The following is a 26,359-nucleotide window of genomic DNA, read 5'->3' as shown; positions in this document are numbered from 1 at the left end:
AGGTGATTAGGTAGGTCGTGGCCGACACCCACGTTGGGCTTCCGCTTGAAGGTTGCCGAGTACATGTCGTGTAAACGACGGTAAGTGGTGAGAGCGTGTATGAAGAAGTACACCCCTGCAGGGTTAACATGATCTATTCGAATAGCCGCGTCCGCGGTAAAGGACTACTTGGTTGCCTATACAGTTCATAGACAAGTAAATGGAAACTACTAAAAGCCTCAAGATAAGTGTGAGTGCCGAGGATGGCTCTTCCGTAGGAAGACGGAGGTGGATCCTCGGTAGTGTATTGAAGTGGTGAGTAGTGGACTCGTGTGCGCAAAACCATTTCAAGTTGGAGTATCGTAGGATAGTCTAGCCAAGAGTCAAAGCTGGCTTGCTGCAATAACTCCACCAACCCTTCTTGATACTATGCATGTATGTAGGATCTGATGTAAGTCTTGCTGAGTACCTTTGTACTCATGTTGCTATAATCTACATTTTTACAGAAGACGCTGCAACCCCTTCTGATGGGTTCTATGTAGACGTTGACATCAACGAGTAGGCTAAAGACCCAGGTGGTGACCCTGAGCTTGTGATGGACCACGTAGTATAGCTAGGCTTTCCAAGCCTCTTTTATTTTACTAGTTGTCTGTACTCAGACAAGTTACTTCCGCTGCTGGCTTGTATGACTGTATGACTTGTATGTTGGGTCGTGAGACCCGTACCTTTGTGTATGTTATGTATGGCTCCCTGAGCCTTAAATAAAGTACTTGTGTCATAGAGTCATGTTGTGATGCTTCGTTGTATTTGCACATATCGAGCATATTGTGTGTATGATTGAAATGCTTGGTATGTGTGGGATCTGACTATCTAGTTGTTTATCTTTAGTAGCCTCTCTTACCGGGAAATGTCTCCTAGTGTTACCGCTGAGCCATGGTAGCTTGCTACTGCTCTGGAACACTTAGGCTGGCCGGCATGTGTCCTTCTTCGTTCCTGTGTCTGTCCCTTCGGGGAAATGTCACGCTTTGAGTACCGGAGTCCTGTTAGCCCGCTACAGCCCGGTTTACCGGAGTCCTGCTAGCCCAGTGCTACAGCCCGGACCCACTTGCTGATGACCGACACGTTCGAAGCTGGGTCATGGATGCCTGTCCCTGTAAGTCTGTGCCACTTTGGGTTTACGACTAGTCATGTCAGCCCGGGCTCCTTATCATATGGATGCTAGCGACACTATCATATACGTGAGCCAAAAGGCGCAAACGGTCCCGGGAAAAGGTAAGACGACACCCGTGGGGATACCGTGCGTGAGGCCGCAAAGTGATATGAGGTGTTACCAGCTAGATCGATGTGACATCGAGTCGGGGTCCTGACAGCGTTGGCATCAGAGCCGGACTGCCTGTAGGTTCTCCAAGCCAAACTGGTCGATGTTGAGTCTAGAAATTCTTTAGTTATATGTAGGGGAATTGTTTGTGGGATGGAACGTAAGGCTCTTTTTACTCCTCTATCTTATGACATTCTGATCTGAGTCAGTCCATTCTTCCACCGGGGGTTAAGGAATTAGGATCTGTTCTCTCTATCAGGATCACGTGTTACTAATCAGTAGTACCTTATAAGTTTGATGGATACAAGCCTAGTTCAGTTCTACTACCACATTATGTTGTTAGAATGGTTTCAGAACTTTGATATGATGATGTTGAGTGTGTACGAAATCCTTTGTCAAATGTCTCAAAATCCTTTTTGAGCATTTACAGCTGTTATGCTGCCGAAATTTTGCTAGAAATTCTAATGCCTTTGCATTATGATTGTGCTTTCAGATGGCCACTCGCGACCTCAATCAAGTGGTTCGCCTGACTCGATGCCTAGATGTACCCGGCCATACTGCTAAGTTGGTCAGGGTAATGACTGAGGCTGGATACCGCTGGTATCCTGAGTACACGGTCGAAGAGCAATTCCGAGACTTCAATCAAAGCCAGTATCTCTGCACTGTCAGGATATTTCCATCTTATCCTGGATCCACCGAGCCTCTTCACTATTCCTATGGACTCGGGGTTACTATTGAGATGGCTGTGCAGGACGCCGCCTACTCTATGATGACCATTATGCGAGTCAGATCTGGTTTATTTCGGGACTCTGATTTCCGGTATATGCCAGGATCACTTCCGGGAGCACAAGGGTATCTCCAGGCTATCTATGCTGACTCCACTCAGGAGGATTCACGGACTCGCACCACTGCTGAGATGCTCGAGGATAAGGACCGTGAAAATCGGGCCTTAAGGTTAGAGCTCTTCAATACCCGTGCTGACCACTGGGCTACTTTGACTCGGTTCGCACCGGCGGTGCAAGCTGGATATTCAGATATGCGCGATCTCTATCCTGTGAGATCTGCTCTGCCAGACGTGATGGTTTGGCGTGATGTAGGAGGCATCACCCCACCTCGCGGTCCCCGCAGGCCACCGTTTGTTGGTCCAAGGCCTCATCCTAGCCCCTATGGTCCACAAGCTCCGCGAGACCGTCTGTTTCCGGATGATCATGTTGAACTTCCAGGCTATGGAGGTGACTTCTACGAGGACTACTACGGATCGGTCTGAGTTAGTGTAGTATCACTAGTTCGCACTAGCTGTGTCATCTATCGTCCCGCGTGACTCGTGGGATATGACCTAGTTTGTACTCCTTCCGGAGGTGTAGAAAAATAATGTATAGGAGCTTGGAATGCCTCCGATGAGATGTAATCCTCTTTTCACCGTAATAGTACTTTGTTTGGTCTTGTACTAAACCCTGTATGGTGTGTATGACGATGGAATAAAGAAGCAGTTTCTGTATCTACCATGTCATACGGATGATCATCTTGCATTCCGAGTTATTCCTTACATTATGTATCCTATGTCGGAATTTTATCATTCTGACTAAATCATTGTCTTGTTTACCTAGGATGGTCAACACGCGCGCTAACCCTGCTTCCCAAGAGCAGGCCGAAGGCAGTGAAGCCAGGGATGCAAATCTGCCTCATCCTCCTTCACTAGCCGAGGTTATGATGGAAGCTGAGAGAAACAAGCGGGAGACCAACCGTTTGTTGGAGCGTATTGAACAGAATACAGCACACCATCAGAGGGCTAACGTGGTGTCACTCAGTGATTTTATCAAATTGCATCCACCCACGTTCCACCACTCCGTCGAGCCTCTCGACGCTGATGACTGGCTTCGCAGTATCTCTCACAAGCTGCGTTCCGCGCTGGTAGCGGAGGCTGACAAGGTCACCTTTGCTGCATATCATCTTGAAGGCCCCGCCAGTCTATGGTGGGAGAATTATGGAGCTATGCGCCCAGCGGGCCATGTCACCACTTGGGCTGAGTTCAGCGAGGCTTTCCGTGAACATCACATTCCGGAGGGTCTCATGGACCGTAAACGTGAAGAATTTTGCAGTTTCACCCAAGGCCGACTTTCTGTGGATGCCTATAGCAGAGAGTTTGGTAATCTCGCCCGATATGCAACTGAGGAAGTGTCTACTGACGCCAAGAAGCAAGCAAGGTTCCGTAAGGGCCTTAGTCCTGAGCTTCGCCGCGACCTCCGTCTGCATGAGTGCACATCTTTTTCGAAACTTGTCAACAAAGCCATCAGTGCTGAAACTGGTCAGACTGACTATGACGCAACACGCAAGCATGGACGTGACATGGGTTCCTCATCCGGTGCTGGTCCTCAGAAGCGCCGCGTGTGGGTACCCAACACCGCCCTGCCACCCAGGTTCACACCGAGGCCATCCTTCCAGGCGCCTCGCCCTGTTCAACAGTCTGCACCGGCCAAGCCCTATGGGGGTCCAACCAATAATGCTCCTCCACGTACCAGTTCCGTGACTTGTTTCAAGTGTGGGGAATCTGGTCACTATATGCGTGAGTGTCCCCAGACCAACCCCAATCAATCTGCTAAAGCTGTTGGCCGTGGCAAGCCGACAGGGAAGGTGTTTCATGCTAAACCGGTCACCGCTTCACGTGGCCATGTCAACTGTATCTCTGCCGAAGAAGCTCAAGAGGACCCCAACGTCGTTCTCGGTACGCTTCTTGTTAATTGCCACCCGGCATCTGTTCTTTTCGATACAGGAGCCTCTCATTCTTTTATATCCGAAAATTATGCTCGTTTGCATAACGTTGCATTCTGTGACTTGCCGTCCACTATGGAAATTTCTACCCCTGGTTCTAGATGGCAGACCTCTAGGGTAAGTTATGGAAATGAAATCCAAGTCGACAGACTTGTTTTCCTCGCATCTTTGATAGCCCTTAAATCTTCAGATATTAATATCATTCTGGGTATGGACTGGATGTCAGCTCATCATGCCCAAATTGATTGCTTCTCTAGGACTGTTCAACTCACCCATCCTTCGGGGAAGATAGTCAATGTCTTGACCCGAATAGCCAAGCGACAATTATATTCTCTTAACGCCAGCCCTTTGCCAGACCTTGAGGACGTGCCGGTAGTCCGTGACTTCCCGGATGTCTTTCCAGAGGAATTGCCAGGTGTTCCACCTGACAGGGATGTTGAGTTCGTAATCGACCTCATCCCCGGAACCGTTCCGATTGCTAGAAGACCTTATAAGATGGCACCACTAGAACTAGCCGAGCTTAAGAAGCAACTCGATGAATCCTTGAAAAAGGGTTTCATCCGCCCTAGTTCATCTCCGTGGGCTTGCCCCGTCCTGTTCGTCAAGAAGAAGGATGGTACGGACCGGATGGTTGTAGATTACCGACCTGTCAATTTGGTCACAATCAAGAACAAATATCCACTTCCCAGGATCAACGATCTGTATGATCAGCTCGCTGGATCCTCAGTCTTCTCCAAGATGGATTTGAGGTTGGGCTACCATCAAATCAAAATCAGAAACGGGGACATTCCTAAAACGGCCTTTGTTACTCGTTATGGCCAATACGAGTACACCGTCATGTCCTTCGGATTAACCAACGCTCCAGCCACCTTTTCTCGGTTAATGAACTCAATCTTCATGGAGTATTTGGATAAATTCGTCGTAGTTTATCTCGATGATATACTCATCTACTCCAAGAACGAGGAAGAACATGCCGAACATTTAAGGCTAGTGTTGAAGAAACTTCGAGAGCATCGCCTTTATGCCAAATTTTCAAAATGTGAATTCTGGCTGTCAGAAGTGACCTATCTGGGTCATGTAATATCTGGTAAAGGTATTGCTGTTAACCCTGAGCGAGTTCAAGCCGTCCTTAATTGGACTCCGCCTGAATCGGTCAAGCAAGTTCGGAGTTTTCTAGGCTTAGCGAGCTATTGTCGTCGCTTTGTCGAGAACTTCTCCAAAGTTGCTAAACCTCTAACCGAACTCCTCAAGAAAGATAAAAAGTTCGAATGGACTCCACAATGTGAGCACAGCTTTCAGGAACTGAAAAGACGCCTGACCTCTGCTCCCGTGCTGGTACCGCCAGACTTCTCCAAGGACTTTGTTATCTACTGCGACGCCTCGCGACAAGGACTAGGTTGCATTCTTATGCAAGATCGACACGTAATTGCTTACGCTTCACGGCAATTGCACCCACATGAGGAGAATTATCCTACTCATGATCTAGAGCTTGCAGCCGTAGTCTATGCACTTAAGACCTGGCGACATTACCTCCTCGGTAATCGTTGCGAAATATTCACTGATCACCAAAGCCTGAAGTACATTTTCACCCAACCGGATTTGAATCTCAGGCAGAGACGTTGGGTTGAATTGATCACAGACTTCGACTTAGGAATAACCTACACCCCAGGGAAAGCCAACGTCATGGCTGATGCGCTAAGTCGTAAATCTTATTGTAACAACCTGATGTTACAACAAAGTCAACCGCTTCTCCATGAGGAATTTCGGAAGCTTAACCTTCACATTATACCTCAAGGTTTTCTTTCCACCTTGGTGGCAAAACCTACCCTTACGGATCAAATTATCAAAGCACAGAAGGTAGATCCGGGAATCTCCCGCATCAAGAGAAACATTCAGAAAGGAATTGCGAATTGCTTCTCCATTAATGATCAAGGGGTCGTATACTTCGGGGATCGACTAGTGGTTCCCAACGTGCGCAACCTGAGGCGATTGATCCTTAAGGAAGCTCATGAATCTCCTCTCACCATTCATCCCGGTAGTACTAAGATGTATCAGGACCTACGCCAGAGGTTCTGGTGGACTAGGATGAAGAGAGAAATCGCTCAGTATATTGCAAATTGTGATGTCTGTCGTCCTGTAAAAGCAGAGCATCAACAGCCTGCTGGCACCCTTCAACCCTTAGCTATTCCTGAATGGAAATGGGATAAAATTGGTATGGATTTCATTACCGGTCTTCCCAGGACCAAGAGAGGGAATAATGCTATTTTCGTCATTGTCGATCGTCTTTCCAAGGTAGCTCATTTCTTACCCGTTCGTGAGAGTATAACCGCTAGTCAGCTGGCAGATCTGTACATCTCCCGAATAGTGTCTCTCCATGGTGTTCCTTTGGAAATTAACTCGGATCGAGGAAGTCTTTTCACCTCTCGATTTTGGGAAAGTTTCCAAAATGCTATGGGAACTCGTCTCTCCTTTAGCACCGCTTTCCACCCTCAGTCAAGTGGTCAAGTGGAACGCGTCAATCAGATTCTAGAAGACATGCTTCGAGCCTCCGTTATCTCTTTCGGAATGGACAGGGAGAAGTGCCTTCCATTTGCCGAATTCGCCTACAACAACAGCTATCAATCTAGCTTGGGTAAAGCCCCTTTTGAAGTTCTCTATGGACGACGATGTCGAACACCCCTTAACTGGTCAGAGACCGGGGAAAGACAATTCTTTGGCCCGGATATGATTCAGGAAGCAGAAGAACAAGTTCGTATCGTTCGTGAAAAGTTGAAAACAGCCCAATCTCGTCAAAAGAGTCAATATGACCGAAAACATAAGGCTATGACTTTCGAGGTTGACGAGAAGGCTTATCTTCGGGTCACCCCTCTGAAGGGAACCCATCGTTTCGGTATCAAAGGCAAATTGGCTCCTCGTTACATTGGACCTTTTCGCATTCTTTCCAAACGAGGAGAAGTTGCCTACCAGTTGGAACTACCTCCGCACCTCTCCAGAGTTCACGATGTCTTCCACGTTTCTCAACTCAGGCGTTGCTTCTCGGATCCTATCCGTGAAGTGGACCACGAAACGCTTGATCTCCAAGATGATCTTACATATCGAGAGTACCCCATTCGTATCCTCGATCAAGCCGAACGTACCACGCGACGTCATAATATCAAGTTTCTCAAGGTTCAATGGTCGCACCATTCTGAGGATGAAGCAACTTGGGAAAGGGAGGATCGTCTTCGACTTGAATATCCCGCCTTCTTCTCGGAGGAACCCAAATCTCGGGACGAGATTCTTTTGAGTGGGGGTGAGTTGTCACACCCTAGCTAGTCATGCATTAGAGTGTTGCATCATGTTTACTCTTTCATCAGAAACTTGAAATGGGGATGACAGAACCCCCAGTCCCCTCTGAAACCAACTAGGGTTACTAAAATAATTTTTCAATGAACCTGAAATGCCCTTCTAAAATGCCCATCATTTTTGTCTTGGTTCAGAACCTCTGCCAAAAGTGGTGCACATTTTCCTAGGCCATCCTAGGGTTTTTGAATTAAATCATAAATATTTGAATTTGGGCATTTAAAATAATATAAAATATTTAAATGCTCAAATATCTCCAAACTAAAATGTTTCATGTTGGAAATAATCCAACTATGGGCCAGGAATAGTTTGGTGATTTTTGAAGTTGCCTAGGTATTTTATTTAATTCAACAAAGTTACAGATATATTAAATAAAAACAAAAATAGAAAAAAAAGGGGGAAAACTTACCTGGGCTCCTCCCTGTGCGGCCCAGCCAGCTGGCCGGCCCAGCAAGCCAGCCCAGCCCACCACCGCCGTCGTCCTCCTGGCGCCAGTCGGCCAGGCGTGTGGCCGGCGCGCGCGCACGGCCGGAGCGCCACGCCACCAGCTCGTCTGCCTGCCTCCCTCGCCAGCGCGACGCCGCGGCGCTTCTTCTCGGTGCCGCCCCGATCCCCTGACCTTATCCCTCTCTCTCTCCCGTGCTGCTCCCTCCCTCTCTCTCACGGCCGAACACCACCGTCGCCGCCGTTCGCCATAGCCACCGTCTCCGACCACCCCTCGCTCCCCCGACTAGCTCAGGAGCTCCGCCTCGACTCCCTCTTCCTCCCCACCGCTCCACGGGTCTCCGGAAGCCCTGCATCGCCGCCACGTCGCCGTTCCCCTCTTCGGGCTCCGACCACCGTCGCCGTCAAATTCGTCGTCTCCGGCGCGTCCCCGAGCCCGCTTCGACGCCCACTGCAACCGCGGTGAGCCCCCGAGTCGTTTCCCCCTTCTCCCCTGGTCTCTCCCGACCTCTAGGCCCTAGCCCCACCTCGGCCGAGAGCTCCACGCCGCCGACGATGTCGCCGTCGTGGCCACGGTCGCCGTAGCGCCCAACCGAGCACACCATCGTGCTCCACACCTCACTAGGAGCACGTAGCACGCACCAACACCTCCCCTAACGCCCTGCAACGCCGTTTCCGACCGCACCCGAACTCCGGCCGCCGCAGCCGAGCTCGCCGTCGTCAACTCCGGCCACCCCGAGCCCAACCACCACCACCAATAGTCGCGGCTCAACCTCAGCAACACGTAGATGCCTTCCGCCGTCCATTTGGTTGCCGGAATGGCAAAAAGCACTTTCGCCGCCGTCTCGGACCTCGCCGGCGTCATGTCGCCGGTGGGGTTTGACTTGTCCGACCTGGGGTTTGACCCCCCAGGGTCACTGACGCGTGGGCCCTGTCGGCCAGGTGGTTAGGTTAGCGCTAACTACTGTTAGTCAACCCCCCCTGACACTGACAGTGGGCCCCAGCGCCACTAATCCCTAATTAGGATTAAATTAAACCTGTTAAACCCCCCCTGTCACTGACGTGTGGCCCCCACACGTCAGGTTTGACTTCAGCCAGCCGCAGTTGACCACTGACGTCATGCTGACGTCAGGCTGACGCAGTAATTGATTTTCTGGTTTTAAATTAAATCAGGAAATTCCAGAATATTATTTAAACTTCAAAAATTCATAACTTTTATTCTGTGACTCCAAATTGGACAAATTATATATGAAAAATGATCAGAAAAATCCAATCTATCCATCTGTACTATTTTCATGCATGATCAAACAAGTTAAATTGATGTTTTAGGCAGAACAAGGAAAAACACTTAAAGAGGCCATGTTTGAGTTTGAAATTTGAATCTTTGATTCAAATTTGTTCAAACCCTTCTGGTTTTAGTTGCATTAGCCCAACACACTCATATTGCCATGTTTCATGCATGCATCATATTGTTGCACATTGTTTGGTGATGCTTTTGTATCGATGCCCTTTGCGACAGGTTCTGCCCCCGAGGAGTACCGTGATTACCCTAACGAAGAACCGTATCAGTGCATCGAACCATCAGGCAAGCAACCAACCATTTGATCATATCGATACAATCCCATGTTCTCGCTCCTGCTCTCTTTTACTGCATTAAGACAACGCGTTTCAAACTGCTGTGTGCCACGGTAGTTGAACCCATTTCCTCTGCATGACCTGTCATTGCCACAGTAACTAGATGAAACCCACTAGCATGTGTAGGAGTTGATTGAGCCATGTGTATGTGTTGTTCCTACCTTGCTATGCCTGCTATGCTTAGAGTCGTGTCAGGTCTGGTTCATCTGGGTGATGGGCTAGAGTGAAATGTTAATGTCGGTAATGAGAGTGGTGTGGTGAACACGATTTGGTAAAGGTATCGATGAGAGGCCATGTAGGAGTACATGGTGGGTTGTTTCATTGAAACCGACCTTAAGCACTGAGATCTGTATGTGTGATTTAAGAATCAGCTACTACCATGCATTGGGACCGAAACCAATGGACCCTCTCGGCTTCTTATTCACCCTAGTTCTCCGTCCAGGAGTTGCAAGTAGTTTCTGGTGTTTGTAGCCTACTGGAGGCCGTGGACAGCGCTGACCGTAGGGGTGGGCTGTGATGCGGTAGGTACGTGGCCGGGTGTACCGAATACCCGTTAGGTATCTCGGGAACCCTGTTCACATCATTCGGGGCCGTATGGGAAACCTCGGCCGGACTCCCTGCGGATGGAACCTGAATAGGCGATAAACCTGGACTGGAGGCTTAGGTGATTAGGTAGGTCGTGGCCGACACCCACGTTGGGCTTCCGCTTGAAGGTTGCCGAGTACATGTCGTGTAAACGACGGTAAGTGGTGAGAGCGTGTATGAAGAAGTACACCCCTGCAGGGTTAACATGATCTATTCGAATAGCCGCGTCCGCGGTAAAGGACTACTTGGTTGCCTATACAGTTCATAGACAAGTAAATGGAAACTACTAAAAGCCTCAAGATAAGTGTGAGTGCCGAGGATGGCTCTTCCGTAGGAAGACGGAGGTGGATCCTCGGTAGGGTATTGAAGTGGTGAGTAGTGGACTCGTGTGCGCAAAACCATTTCAAGTTGGAGTATCGTAGGATAGTCTAGCCAAGAGTCAAAGCTGGCTTGCTGCAATAACTCCACCAACCCTTCTTGATACTATGCATGTATGTAGGATCTGATGTAAGTCTTGCTGAGTACCTTTGTACTCATGTTGCTATAATCTACATTTTTACAGAAGACGCTGCAACCCCTTCTGATGGGTTCTATGTAGACGTTGACATCAACGAGTAGGCTAAAGACCCAGGTGGTGACCCTGAGCTTGTGAAGGACCACGTAGTATAGCTAGGCTTTCCAAGCCTCTTTTATTTTACTAGTTGTCTGTACTCAGACAAGTTACTTCCGCTGCTGGTTTGTATGACTGTATGACTTGTATGTTGGGTCGTGAGACCCGTACCTTTGTGTATGATATGTATGGCTCCCTGAGCCTTAAATAAAGTACTTGTGTCATAGAGTCATGTTGTGATGCTTCGTTGTATTTGCACATATCGAGCAAATTGTGTGTATGATTGAAATGCTTGGTATGTGTGGGATCTGACTATCTAGTTGTTTATCTTTAGTAGCCTCTCTTACCGGGAAATGTCTCCTAGTGTTACCGCTGAGCCATGGTAGCTTGCTACTGCTCTGGAACACTTAGGCTGGCCGGCATGTGTCCTTCTTCGTTCCTGTGTCTGTCCCTTCGGGGAAATGTCACGCTTTGAGTACCGGAGTCCTGTTAGCCCGCTACAGCCCGGTTTACCGGAGTCCTGCTAGCCCAGTGCTACAGCCCGGACCCACTTGCTGATGACCGACACGTTCGAAGCTGGGTCATGGATGCCTGTCCCTGTAAGTCTGTGCCACTTTGGGTTTACGACTAGTCATGTCAGCCCGGGCTCCTTATCATATGGATGCTAGCGACACTATCATATACGTGAGCCAAAAGGCGCAAACGGTCCCGGGAAAAGGTAAGACGACACCCGTGGGGATACCGTGCGTGAGGCCGCAAAGTGATATGAGGTGTTACCAGCTGGATCGATGTGACATCGAGTCGGGGTCCTGACAGCAGCTGCTAAATTCTGGATTGGGGTTCGATATACCTGAGTCGGCGAGAAGAGTTGACGTCGATTGGTGTCGGGAACTCGTTGCCGCGCACGCTCGTCGAGTGCTCGCTGAAGATTCTCCAGTCGAGTGCGTTCGGCCAAATTGGCCAAACGTGCCTCCTCCAAGGAGCGAGCCTCGGGGGTTTCTCCTGCGATGGGAGTACGCAGGACATCCACGTTCCTGCGGCGAAGTTCTTCTCTTTGCAGAGAGTCGAGTGGCTCGGGCTGGTACTCTTCGTGATCTCGTGCGGGGTCGCCTCCGTCGCCTGCTCCACCATCACGGGCGAAGCCAGGGGGACTGCGGGGCCCATCGACCATCAGGATTTCCGCCGCTGGATCACTGCTATCGCACTCGGATGCGGTCTCTACGGAGCCAGTCGACAGGTCGAACAGGCCGTAGAGAGATTCGTCGGGCTCGATTGCTGCAACTTGGGTGGTGGCCATTTGGCAAGCCACCGCGTGCCTCACCCACCGCTGAATCCTCGACTGGCCCGAGCGCTTGCGCTGGCGGGAGACCGGGAAGGTGGTCGATGGGGATGTCGACCGATACGGGGTCGATGGTTGCCGCAGCAGAACACCGCGGACACATGCGTGAAAATGCGTCGCACCGCGGACGGGGAGCGCATCAACGTCGAGTGGAGCCTCCTGGAGCCAGGCGGAGTCGTCGGCGATGAAGATGAGAGCGCCGAGACGGATCTCTCGACCCTCGACCAAAACTCCAGCAGCCACCATGATGAAAGTACTCGGAAGAATCGCAACTTCCCCACAAAATCGCTAAAACACCTGCCCCACGGTGGGCGCCAACTGTCGTGGTTCTAAGCCTGACAGTAGAGTGGGGGGTAGGTATGGAGAGGCAAGGTCCTAGCTATGGAGAGGTTGTAAACACAGGGGATGTACGAGTTCAGGCCCTTCTCGGAGGAAGTAAAAGCCCTACGTCTCGGAGCCCAGAGGCGGTCGAGTGGATTATATGTATATGAGTTACAGGGTGCCGAACCCCCCTACCTGTGGAGGGGGGTGGCTTATATAGAGTGCGCCAGGACCCCAGCCAGCCCACATAGGAGAGGGTTTAAGGTGAGTTAAGTCTGGGGCGTTACTGGTAACGCCCCACATAAAGTGTCTTTACTATCATAAAGTCTACTTAATTACAGGCCGTTGCAGTGCAGAGTGCCTCTTGACCTTCTGGTGGTCGAGTGAGTCTTCGTGGTCGAGTCCTTCAAGTCAGTCGAGTGAGTCCCTCGTTGGTCGACTGGAAGGTGACCTCTTCTAAGGGTGTCTTTGGGCAGGGTACTTAGATCAGGTCAGTGACCCTACCCTAGGTACATGACCCCATCACCCACCCCCCTAGGGCGCGCCCCCTGCCTCGTGGGCCCCCCGTGGCTCCTCCGACGTACTTCCTGCACCCATATATATTGTCGTACCCTAAAACTTCCAAAATGGAGATTAGATCGGGAGTTCCACCGCCGCAAGCCTTTGTAGCCACCAAAAGTCAATCGGGACCCTGTTCCGGCACCCTGCCGAAGGGGGCAACCCTCACCGGTGGCCATCTTCATCATCCTGGCGCTCTCCATGACGAGGAGGGAGTAGTTCTCCCTCGGGGCTGAGGGTATGTACCAGTAGCTATGTGTTTGATCTCTCTCTTTCTATCGTGTTCTTGAGATGATACGATCTTGATGTATCGCGAGCTTTGCTATATAGTTGGATCCTATGTTTCTCCTCCCCCTCTTCTCTCTTGTAATGAATTGAGTTTCCCCTTTGAAGTAATCTTAACGGATTGAGTCTTTAAAGATTTGAGAACACTTGATGTATGTCTTGCCGTGGATATCTGTGGTGACAATGGGATATCACGTGATTCACTTGATGTATGTTTTGGTGATCAACTTGCGGGTTCCGCCCATGAACCTATGCATAGGGGTTGGCACATGTTTTCGTCGTGATTCTCCGGTAGAACTTTGGGGCACTCTTTGAGGTTCTTTGTGTTGGTTGAATAGATGAATCTGAGATTGTGTGATGCATATCGTATAATCATACCCACGGATACTTGAGGTGACATTGGAGTATCTAGGTGACATTAGGGTTTTGGTTGATTTGTGTCTTAAGGTGTTATTCTAGTACAAACTCTAGGGCTGTTTGTGACACTTATAGGAATAGCCCAACGGATTGATTGGAAAAATAACTTTGAGGTGGTTTCGTACCCTACCATAACCTCTTCGTTCGTTCTCCGCTATTAGTGACTTTGGAGTGACTCTTTGTTGCATGTTGAGGGATAGTTATGTGATCCAATTATGTTAGTATTGTTGAGGGAACTTACACTAGCGAAAGAATGAACCCTAGGCCTTGTTTCCTAGCATTGCAATACCGTTTACGCTCACTTTTATCATTAGTTACCTTGCTGTTTATATAATTTCAGATTACAAATACCTTTATCTACCATCCATATTGCACTTGTATCACCATCTCTTCGCCGAACTAGTGCACCTATACAATTTACCATTGTATTGGGTGTGTTGGGGACACAAGAGACTCTTTATTATTTGGTTGCAGGGTTGCTTGAGAGAGACCATCTTCATCCTACGCCTCCTACGGATTGATAAACCTTAGGTCATCCACTTGAGGGAAATTTGCTACTGTCCTACAAACCTCTGCACTTGGAGGCCCAACAACGTCTACAAGAAGAAGGTTGTGTAGTAGACATCATACATCTCCAACGTATCTATAATATTTGATTGCTCCATGCGATATTATCTTCTGTTTTGGACATTATTGGGCTTTATTATTCACTTTTATATTATTTTTGGGACTAACCTATTAACCGAAGGCCCATCTCAGAAATTGCTGTTTTTTGCCTACTTTAGGGCTTCGAAGAAAAGGAATATCCAACAGAGTCCAAACGGAATGACATCTTCGGGAACGTGATTTTTGGAACGAACAAGATCCAGGAGACTTGGACCCTACGTCAAGCAACCAACAGGGAGGCCACGAGGTAGGGGGGCACGCCTACCCCCCCCCCCCAAGCGCGCCCTCCACCCTCGTGGGCCCCCTGTTGCTCCACCGACGTACTCCTTCCTCCTATATATACCTACGTACCCCCAAATGATCAGATACGGAGCCAAAACCCTAATTCCACCGCCGTAACTTTCTGTATCCACGAGATCCCATCTTGGGGTCTGTTCCGGAGCTCCGCCGGAGGGGGCATCGATCACGGAGGGCTTCTACATCAACACCATAGCCCTTCCAATGAAGTGTGAGTAGTTTACTTCAGACCTTCGGGGTCCATAGTTATTAGCTAGATGGCTTCTTTTCTCTTTTTGGATCTCAATACAAAGTTCTCCCCCTCTCTTGTGGAGATCTATTCGATGTAATCTTCTTTTGCGGTGTGTTTGTTGAGACCGATGAATTGTGGGTTTATGATCAAGTTTATCTATGAACAATATTTGAATCTTCTTTGAATTCTTTTATGTATGATTGGTTATCTTTGCAAGTCTCTTCGAATTATCAGTTTGGTTTGGCCTACTAGATTGATCTTTCTTGCAATGGGAGAAGTGTTTAGCTTTGGGTTCAATCTTGCGGTGTCCTTTCCCAGTGACAGTAGGGGTAGCAAGGCACGTATTGTATTGTTGCCATCGAGGATAACAAGATGGTTTTTTATCATATTGCATGAATTTATCCCTCTACATCATGTCATCTTACTTAAGGCGTTACTCTGTTCTCTTGAACTTAATACTCTAGATGCATGCTGGATAGGGGTCGATGTGTGGAGTAATAGTAGTAGATGCACACAGGAGTCGGTCTACTTGTCTCGGACGTGATGCCTATATACATGATCATACCTAGATATTCTCATAACTATGCTCAATTCTGTCAATTGCTCAACAGAAATTTGTTCACACACCATAAAATACTTATGCTCTTGAGAGAATCCACCAGTGAAACCTATGGCCCCGGGGTCTATCTTCCATCATATTAATCTTCCAACACTTAGTTATTTCCTTTGATTTTTACTTTGCTTTTATTTTACTTTGCATCTTTATTATAAAAATACCAAAAATATTATCTTATCATATCTATAAGATCTCACTCTCGTAAGTGACCGTGTAGGGATTGACAACCCCTTATCGCGTTGGTTGCGAGGATTTTTTTGTGTGTAGGTGCGAGGGACTCGCGCGTAGCCTCCTACTGGATTGATACCTTGGTCCTCGAAAACTGAGGGAAATACTTACGCTACTTTGCTGCATCACCCTTTCCTCTTCAAGGGAAAACCAACGCAAGTGCTCAAGTGGTAGCAAGAAGGATTTCTGGCGCCGTTGCCGGGGAGTCTTCGCAAACGTCAACATACCAAGTACCCATCACAAACCCTTATCTCCCGCATTACATTATTTGCCATTTGCCTCTCGTTTTCCTCTCCCCCACTTCACCCTTGCCGTTTTATTCGCCCTCTCTCTCTATCCTCCCTCTCTTTCTCTATTTGCCTGTTTTTGCCCCTCACTCTTTCTGTCGTTATGTCTGAAATTGGGAAATTATTGTCGATATGGACAATAGTAATATCATGAAAAAATTCGGATGCTCCTGCTGAAGAACCCCCTATCTTACATACAAAAAAATCCCATATTGGTAGTGGTAATATTATTGGAAAAGGAGTTATCCAAGATTTCTTTACTTGTGCCGGTGCTTTACCTTCTATGGGTAGTTCTATCCTTCATAGAACTAGTAGTCTTGCGGACGCTATTGCCATGCTTGTGGTTGAACTTGAGAGACAATTCATGCACATGCACCCTTGCAGACAAAGAATTTTCCTAGAATTTTCTAATATTGAGCATTCTTCTGTTAAGCGTTCCGCTACTATCTTTTTTGGCTCATGAGTTTAGATTCATAATAAAAGAGGCTAAAGAAATGTTTGCACATTAGAGGGTGTACGCTTGCCGTCCTCCCATAGAGGCTATCCTTTTTGATCAAGAAGAAATAATGCGTTTTCAATCGCTAGACTATGTTGCTTTCAATGAAAATCTTAGAAAAAGGGTTCCTACCAATGTTTTAGTTGATAGAATTTCTAAACTTAATGATGATTTGGCCATTCGAAATAATGAACTAGGATATTCTCTTGAGTATAGGCTCACAAAGTTCTGTCAAAACAATTCTTATAATGATGAATTGGTTGTGCAATACGAAGGGCCGAAGGAGGAACCTATACCTCCCAAAGTTGATCTTGGGGACTTTTGTCCCATTAAATTTAGCCCTTTTGATTACTTTTTCTTTCCTCAAAGAAAACTTGCTGCCAAAAGTAGAGAATATGAAATGAGTTTTAATGATCTATCTTACTATTATGGCAATACCTAAATCTATCCTTGCTTTTTATGCCTAGCTAGGGGCGTTAAACGATAGCGCTTGTTGGGAGGCAACCCAATTTTATTTTTATTCCTTGCTTTTTGCTCCTGTTTAGTAATAAATAATTTATATAGCCTCTGTTTTTGTTGTGTTTTTTTGTGTTTAATTAGTGTTTGTGCCAAGTAGAACCGTTGGGAAGACTTGGGGAAAGTCTTGTTAATCTTGCTGTAAAAAACAGAAACTTTAGCGCTCAAGAGAACTGCTGCCATTTTTATTTGGAAAGTGATATTTAGTTAATTATTTTTTCAGATGATTAATATATAAATTACTCACGTCCAGAAATTTATTTTAGAATTTTTTGGGTTCCAGATCTTGCGCTAGCTACATATTACTACAAACTGTTCTGTTTTTGACAGATTCTGTTTTTCGTGTGTTGTTTGCTTATTTTGATGAATCTATGGCTAGTAAAATAGTTTATAAACCATAGAGAAGTTGGAATACAGTAGGTTTAACACCAATATAAATAAAGAAATGAGTTCATTACAGTACCTTGAATTGGTCTTTAGTTCTCTTTCGCTAACGGAGCTCACGAGATTTTCTACTTTAAGTTTTGTGTTGTGAAGTTTTCAAGTTTTGGGTAAGGATTTGTTGGATTATGGAACAAGGAGTGGCAAGAGCCTAAGCTTGGGGATGCCCATGGCACCCCCAAGATAATCTAAGGACACCTAAAAGCCAAAGCTTGGGGATGCCCCGGAAGGCATCCCCTCTTTCGTCTACTTCTATCGGTAACTTTACTTGGAGCTATATTTTTATTCACCACATGATATGTGTTTTGCTTGGAGCGTCTTGTATGATTTGAGTCTTCGCTTTTTAGTTTACCGCAATCATCTTTTCTGTACACAACTTTTGAGAGAGACACACATGATTCGGAAATTATTAGAATACTCTATGTGCTTCACTTATATCTTTTGAGTTATATAGTTTTGCTCTAGTACTTCACTTATATCTTTTAGAGCGCGTCGGTGGATTTGTTTTATAGAAACTATTGATCTCTCATGCTTCACTTAGATTATTTTGAGAGTCTTAAATAGCATGGTAATTTTCTTAAATAATCCTAAAATGCTAGGTATACAAGATTAGTAAAAGCTTTCTTATGAGTGTGTTGAATACTAGGAGAAGTTTGATAATTGATAATTGTTTTGAGATATGGAGATGGTGATATTAGAGTCATGATAGTTGAGTAGTTGTGAATTTGAGAAATACTTGTGTAAAAGTTTGTGATTCCCGTAGCATGCACGTATGGTGAACCGTTATGTGATGAAGTCGCAGCATGATTTATTTATTGAATGTCTTCTTTATGAGTGGCGGTCGGGGACGAGCGATGGCCTTCTCCTACCAATCTATCCCCCTAGGAGCATGCGCGTAATACTTTTCTTTGATAACTTGTAGATTTTTTCAATAAGTATATGAGTTCTTTATGACTAATGTTGAGTTCATGGATCATACGCACTCTCACCCTTCCACCATTGCTAGCCTCTCTAATACCGTGCACCTTTCGCCAGTATCATACACCCACCATATACCTTCCTCAAAACAGCCACCATACCTACCTATCATGGCATTTCCATAGCCATTCCGAGATATATTTCCATGCAACTTTCCACCGTTCCGTTTACTATGACACGCTCCATCATTGTCATATTGCTTTGCATGATCATGTAGCTGACATTGTATTTGTGGCAACGCCACCGTTCATAATTCTTTCATACATGTCACTCTTGATTCATTGCATATCTCGGTATACCGCCGGAGGCATTCACATAGAGTCATATTTTATTCTAAGTATCAAGTTGTAAGTAAATAAAAGTGTGATGTTCATCATTTTTAGAGCATTGTCCCAAGTGAGGAAAGGATGATGGAGACAATGATTCCCCCACAAGTCGGGATCAGACTCCGGACGAAAAAAAGAGGCCAAAGAAGCCCAAATAAAAAAAAGGGAAAAAGAGAGAAGGGACAATGCTACTATCCTTTTACCACACTCGTGCTTCAAAGTAGCACCATGATCTTCATGATAGAGAGTCTCCTATGTTATCACTTTCATATACTAGTGGGAATTTTTCATTATAGAAACTGGCTTGTATATTCCAATGATGGGATTCCTCAAAATGCCCTAGGTCTTCGTGAGCAAGCAAGTTGGATGCACACCCACTTAGTTTCTATTTGAGCTTTCATATACTTATAGCTCTAGTGCATCCATTGCATGGCAATCCCTACTCACTCACATTGATATCTATTGATGGGAATCTCCATAGCCCGTTGATACGCCTATTTGATGTGAGACTATCTTCTCCCTTTCGTCTCCTCCACAACCACCATTCTATTCCACCTAAAGTGCTATGTCCATGGCTCACGCTCATGTATTGCGTGAAGATTGAAAAAGTTTGAGAATGACAAAAGTATGAAACAATTGCTTGGCTTGTCATCGGGGTTGTGCATGATTTAAATACTTTGTGTGGTGAAGATAGAGCATAGCCAGACTATATGATTTTGTAGGGATAACTTTCTTTGGCCATGTTATTTTGAGAAGACATAATTGCTTAGTTAGTATGCTTGAAGTATTATTATTTCTATGTCAATATTAAACTTTTGTATTGAATCTTTCGGATCTGAATATTCAAACCACAATTAAGAGAATTACATTGAAAATATGCCCTGTAGCATTCCACATCAAAAATTCTGTTTTTATCATTTACCTACTCGAGGACGAGCAGGAATTAAGCTTGGGGATGCTTGATACGTCTCCAACGTATCTATAATTTTTGATTGCTCCATGCTATATTATCTTCTGTTTTGGACATTATTGGGCTTTATTATTCACTTTTATATTATTTTTGGGACTAAACTATTAACCGGTGGCCCAACCCAGAATTGCTGTTTTTTTGCCTATTTTAGGGTTACGAAGAAAAGGAATATCAAACGGAGTCCAAATGGAATGAAACCTTCGGGAACGTGATATTTGGAAAGAACAAGATCCAGTAGACTTGGAACCTACGTCAAGCAACCAACAGGGAGGCCACGAGGTAGGGAGCGCGCCTACCCCCCAGGCGCGCCCTCCACCCTCGTGGGCCCCCTGTTGCTCCACCGACGTACTCCTTCCTCCTATATATACCTACGTACCCCCAAACGATCAGATACAGAGCCAAAACCCTAATTCCACCGCCGTAACTTTCTGTATCCACGAGATCCCATCTTGGGGCCTGTTCTGGAGCTCCGCCGGAGGGGGAATCGATCACGGAGGGCTTCTACATCAACACCATAGCCCTTCCAATGAAGTGTGAGTAGTTTAATTCAGACCTTTGGGTCCATAGTTATTAGCTAGATGGCTTCTTCTCTCTTTTTGGATCTCAATACAAAGTTCTCCCCCTCTCTTGTGGAGATCTATTCGATGTAATCTTCTTTTGTGGTGTGTTTGTTGAGACCGATGAATTGTGGGTTTATGATCAAGTTTATCTATGAACAATATTTGAATCTTCTTTGAATTCTTTTATGTATGATTGGTTATCTTTGCAAGTCTCTTCGAATTATCAGTTTGGTTTGGCCTACTAGATTGATCTTTCTTGCAATGGGAGAAGTGGTTAGCTTTGGGTTCAATCTTGCGGTGTCCTTTCCCAGTGACAGTAGGGGTAGCAAGGCACGTATTGTATTGTTGCCATCGAGGATAACAAGATGGTTTTTTTATCATATTGCATGAATTTATCCCTCTACATCATGTCATCTTGCTTAAGGCGTTACTCTGTTCTCTTGAACTTAATACTCTAGATGCATGATGGATAGGGATCGATGTGTGGAGTAATAGTAGTAGATGCACACAGGAGTCGGTCTACTTGTCTCGGACGTGATGCCTATATACATGATCATACCTAGATATTCTCATAACTATGCTCAATTCTGTCAATTGCTCAACAGTAATTTGTTCACCCACCATAAAATACTTATGCTCTTGAGAGAAGCCACCAGTGAAACCTATGGCCCCCGGGTCTATCTTCCATCATTTCAATCTTCCAACACTTAGTTATTTCCTTTGATTTTTACTTTGCTTTTATTTTACTTTGCATCTTTATCATAAAAATACCAAAAATATTATCTTATCATATCTATCAGATCTCACTCTTGTAAGTGACCGTGTAGGGATTGACAACCCCTTATCGCGTTGGTTGCGAGTATTTATTTGTTTTGTGTAGGTGCGAGAGACTCGCGCGTAGCCTCCTACTGGATTGATACCTTGGTTCTCAAAAACTGAGGGAAATACTTACGCTACTTTGCTGCATCACCCTTTCCTCTTCAAGGGAAAACCAATGCAAGTGCTCAAGAGGTAGCAGTCCACACTTTATTCTCATACATGGATCCCATCTCAGATTTCATGGCCTCAAGCCATTTCGCGGAATCTGGGCTCATCATCGCTTCCTCATAGTTCGTAGGCTCGTCATGGTCAAGTAACATGACCTCCAGAACAGGATTACCGTACCACTCTCGTGCGGATCTCACTCTGGTTGTCCTACGAGGTTCGGTAGTAACTTGATCGGAAGTTACATGATCATCATCGTTAGCTTCCTCACTAATTGGTGTAGGAGTCACAAGAACAGATTTCTGTGATGAACTACTTTCCAATAAGGGATCAGGTACAGTTACCTCATCAAGTTCTACTTTCCTCCCACTCATTTCTTTCGAGAGAAACTCCTTCTCTAGAAAGGATCCATTCTTAGCAACGAATGTCTTGCCTGTGGATCTGTGATAGAAGGTGTACCCAACTGTCTCCTTTGGGTATCCTATGAAGACACATTTCTCCGATTTGGGTTTGAGCTTATCAGGATGAAACTTTTTCACATAAGCATCGCAACCCCATACTTTAAGAAATGACAACTTTGGTTTCTTGCCAAATCACAGTTCATATGGTGTCGTCTCAATGGATTTATATGGTGCCCTATTTAACATGAATGCAGCCGTCTCTAATGCATAACCCCAAAACGATAGTGGTGAATCGGTAAGAGACATCATAGGTTGCACCACATCTAATAAAGTATGGTTACGATGTTCGGACACACCATTACGCTATGGCGTTCCAGGTGGCGTGAGTTGCGAAACTATTCCGCATTGTTTCAAATGAAGACCAAACTCGTAACTCAAATATTCTCCTCCATGATCAGATATTTTAGATTATTTTCTTGTTACGATGATTTTCCACTTCAATCTGAAATTATTTGAACTTTTCAAATATTTTAGATTTATGTTTCATCAAGAAGATATACCCATATCTGCTCAAATCGTGTGAAGGTCATAAAATAACGATACCCGCCGCGAGCCTCAACACTCATCAGAGTGCATACATCAGTATGTATTATTTCCAACAAGTCTGTTGCTCGCTCCATTGTTCCGGAGAACGGAGTCTTAGTCATCTTGCCCATGAGGCATGGTTCGCAAGTATCAACTGATTCATAATCAGGTGATTCCAAAATCCCATCAACATGGATTTACTTCATGCGCTTTACACCAATATGATCTAAATGGTAGTGCCACAAATAAGTTGCACTATCATTATTAACTTTGCATCTTTTGGCTTCAATATTATGAATATGTGTATCACTACCATCGAGATTCAATAAACCATTCACCTTGGGTGTATGACCATTGAAGGTTTTATTCATGTAAACAGAACAACAATTATTCTCTGACTTTAAATGAATAACCGTATTGCAATAAACATGATCAAATCATATTTATGCTTAACACAAACACCAAATAACATTTATTTAGGTTCAACACTAATCCTGAAAGTATAGGGAGTGTGCAATGATGATCATATCAATCTTAGAACCACTTCCAACACACATCATCACTTCACCCTTAACTAGTCTCTGTTCATTCTGCAACTCCCGTTTCGAGTTACTAATCTTAGCAACTGAACTAGTATCAAATACTGAGGGGTTGCTATAAACACTAGTAAAGTACACATCAATAACATGTATATCAAATATACCTTTGTTCACTTTGCCATCCTTCTTATCCGCCAAATACTTGGGGCAGTTCTGCTTCCAGTGACCAGTCCCTTTGCAGTAGAAGCACTTAGTCTCAGGCTTAGGTCCACACTTGGGCTTCTTCACTTGAGCAACAACTTGCTTGCCGTTCTTCTTGAAGTTCCCCTTCTTCCCTTTGCCCTTTTCTTGAAACTAGTGGTCTTGTCAACCATCAACACTTGATGCTTTTCTTGATTTCTACCTTCGTTGATTTCAGCATCACGAAGAGCTTGGGAATCGTTTGAGTTATCCCTTGCATATTATAGTTCATCATGAAGTTCTAGTAACTTGGTGATAGTGACTAGAGAACTCTGTCAATCACTACCTTATCTGGAAGATTAACTCCCACTTGATTCAAGTGATTGTAATACTAAGACATTCTGAGCATATGCTCACTAGCTGAGATATTCTCCTCCATCTTGTAGGCAAAGTGCTTGTCAAAGGTCTCATACCTTTCAACATGGGCATGAGTCTGAAATACTAATTTCAACTCTTGGAAAATCTCATATGCTCCATGGCGTTCAAAACGTCTTTGAAGCCCCGATTCTAATCCGTAAAGCATGGTGCACTAAACTATCAAGTAATCATCATATCGAGCTTTCCAAACGTTCATAACGTCTGCATCTGCTCCTGCAATCGGTCTGTCACCTAGTGGTGCATCAAGGACATAATTCTTTTATGCAGCAATGAGGATAATCCTCAGATCACGGATCCAATCCACATCATTGCTACTAACATCTTTCAACTTAGTTTTCTCTAGGAACATATCAAAAATAAAACAGGGGAGCTAAACGCGAGCTATTGATCTACAACATAGATATGCTAATACTACCAGGACTAAGTTCATGATAAATTTAAAGTTCAGTTAATCATATTACTTAAGAACTCCCACTGAGATAGACATCCCTCTAATCATATAAGTGATCAGTGATCCATATCAACTAAACCATGTCCGATCATCACGTGAGATGGAGTAGTTTTTAATGGTGAACATCACTATGTTGATCATATCTACTATATGATTCACTCTCGACCTTTCGGCCTCAGTGTTCCAAGGCCATATCTCCATATGCTAGGCTCGTCAAGTTTAACCCGAGTATTCTGCATGTGCAAAACTGGCTTGCACTCGTTGTATGTGAACGTAGAGCTTATCACACCCGATCATCACGTGGTGTCCCGGCATGACGAACTTTCGCAACGGTGCATACTCAGGGAGAACACTTATACCTTAAAATTTAGTGAGAGATCATCTTATAATTCTACCGTCAAACTAAGCAAAATAAGATGCATAAAGGATAAACATCACATGCAATCAATATAAGTGATATGATATGGCCATCATCTTCTTGTGCCTTTGATCTCCATCTCCAAAGCACCATCATGATCACCATCGTCACCGGCGTGACACCTTGATCTCCATCGTAGCATCGTTGTCGTCTCGCTAACTATTGCTTCTATGACTATCGCTACCGCTTAGTGATAAAGTAAAGCAATTACATGGCGATTGCATTTCACACAATAAAGCGACAACCATATGGCTCCTCTAGTTGCCAATAACTCCGTTACAAAACATGATCATATCATACAATAAAATTTAGCATCATGTATTGACCATATCACATCACAACACGCCCTACAAAAACAAGTTAGACATCCTCTACTTTGTTGTTGCATGTATTACGTGGCTGCTACGGGCTGAGCAAGAACCGTTCTTACCTACGCATCAAAACCACAATGATTTTTCATCAAGTATGTGCTGTTTTAACCTTCAACAAGGACCGGGCGTAGCCACACTCGATTCAACTAAAGTTGGAGATACTGACACCCGCCAGCCACCTGTGTGCGAAGCACGTCTGTAGAACCAATCTCGCGTAAGCGTACACGTAATGTTGGTCTGGGCCTCTTCATCCAACAATACCGCCAAATCAAAGTATGCCATGCTGGTAAGCAGTATGACTATTATCGCCCACAACTCACTTGTGTTCTACTCGTGCATATAACATCTACGCATAAACCTGGCTCGGATGCCACTGTTGGGGAACATAGTAATTTCAAAAAAATTCCTATGCACACGCAAGATCATGGTGATGCATAGCAACGAGAGGGAGAGTGTTGTCTACGTACCCTCGTAGACCATAAGCACAAGCGTTATGACAACGCGGTTGATGTAGTCGTACATCTTCACGATCAACCGATCCTAGCACCGAAAGTACGGCACCTCCGGGATCTGCACACGTTTGGCTCGGTGACGTCCCACAAACTCACAATCCAGAGAGTGTCGAGGGAGAGCTTCGTCATGATGGCATGATGATGGTGATGATGAAGCTATCGGCGCAGGGCTTCGCCTAAGCACTACGATGATATGACCGAGGTGGATTATGGTGGAGGGGGGCACTGCACACGGCTAAGAGATCAATGATCAACTTGTGTGTCTATGGGGTGCCCCCTGGCCACGTATATAAAGGATGGAGGGAGGAGGAGGCCGATCCTCATAGGGCTCGCCCAAAGTGTGGATTCCTACTAGGACTCCCTAGTCCTAGTAGGATTCCGCCTCCCACATGGAATAGTAAAAAGGGAAGGGAGAAGGAGAAGGAAGGAAGGGGGCACCCCCTTTCCCTAGTCCAATTCGGACCAGTCCATGGGGAAGGGGCGCGGCCATCCTTGAGGCCTTTCTCTCCTTTCCTGTATGGCCCATTAAGGCCCAATACGAATTCCTGTAACTCTCCAGTACTCCGAAAAATACCCAAATCACTCGGAACCTTTCCGATGTCCGAATATAGCCTTCCAATATATCAATATTTACGTCGTGACCATTTCGAGACTCCTCGTCATGTCCTCGATCTCATCCGAGACTCCAAAAAAACTTTGGTCATCAAATCACATAACTCATAATACAAATCGTCACAAAACATTAAGCGTGCGGACCCTACGGGTTCGAGAACTATGTAGACATGACCGAGACTCATCTCCGGTCAATAACCAATAGCATAATCTAGATGCTCATATTGGTTCCTACATATTCTACGAAGATCTTTATCGGTCAAACCGCATAATAACATACGTTGTTCCCTTTGTCATCGGTATGTTACTTGCCCAAGATTCGATCGCGGGTATCTCAATACCTAGTTCAATCTCGTTACCATAAAGTCTCTTTACTCATTCCGTAATGCATCATCCCACAACTAACTCATTAGTCACATTGCTTGCAAGGCTTATAGTGACGTGCATTACCAAGAGGGCCCAGAGATACCTCTCCGACAATCGGAGTGACAAATCATAATCTCGATCTATGCCAACTCAACAAGTACCATCGGAGACACCTGTAGAGCACCTTTATAATCACCTAGTTACGTTGTGATGTTTGGTGGCACACAAAGTGTTCCTCCGGTATCCGGGAGTTGCATAATCTCATAGTCATAGGAACATGTATAAGT

The sequence above is a fragment of the Triticum aestivum genome, chromosome 3A (assembly GCF_018294505.1).
Source record: "Triticum aestivum cultivar Chinese Spring chromosome 3A, IWGSC CS RefSeq v2.1, whole genome shotgun sequence".
Classification (NCBI taxonomy): Eukaryota; Viridiplantae; Streptophyta; class Magnoliopsida; order Poales; family Poaceae; genus Triticum; species Triticum aestivum.
The sequence above is the reverse complement of the archived record's forward strand: the minus strand, read 5'-3'. Positions refer to the sequence as shown.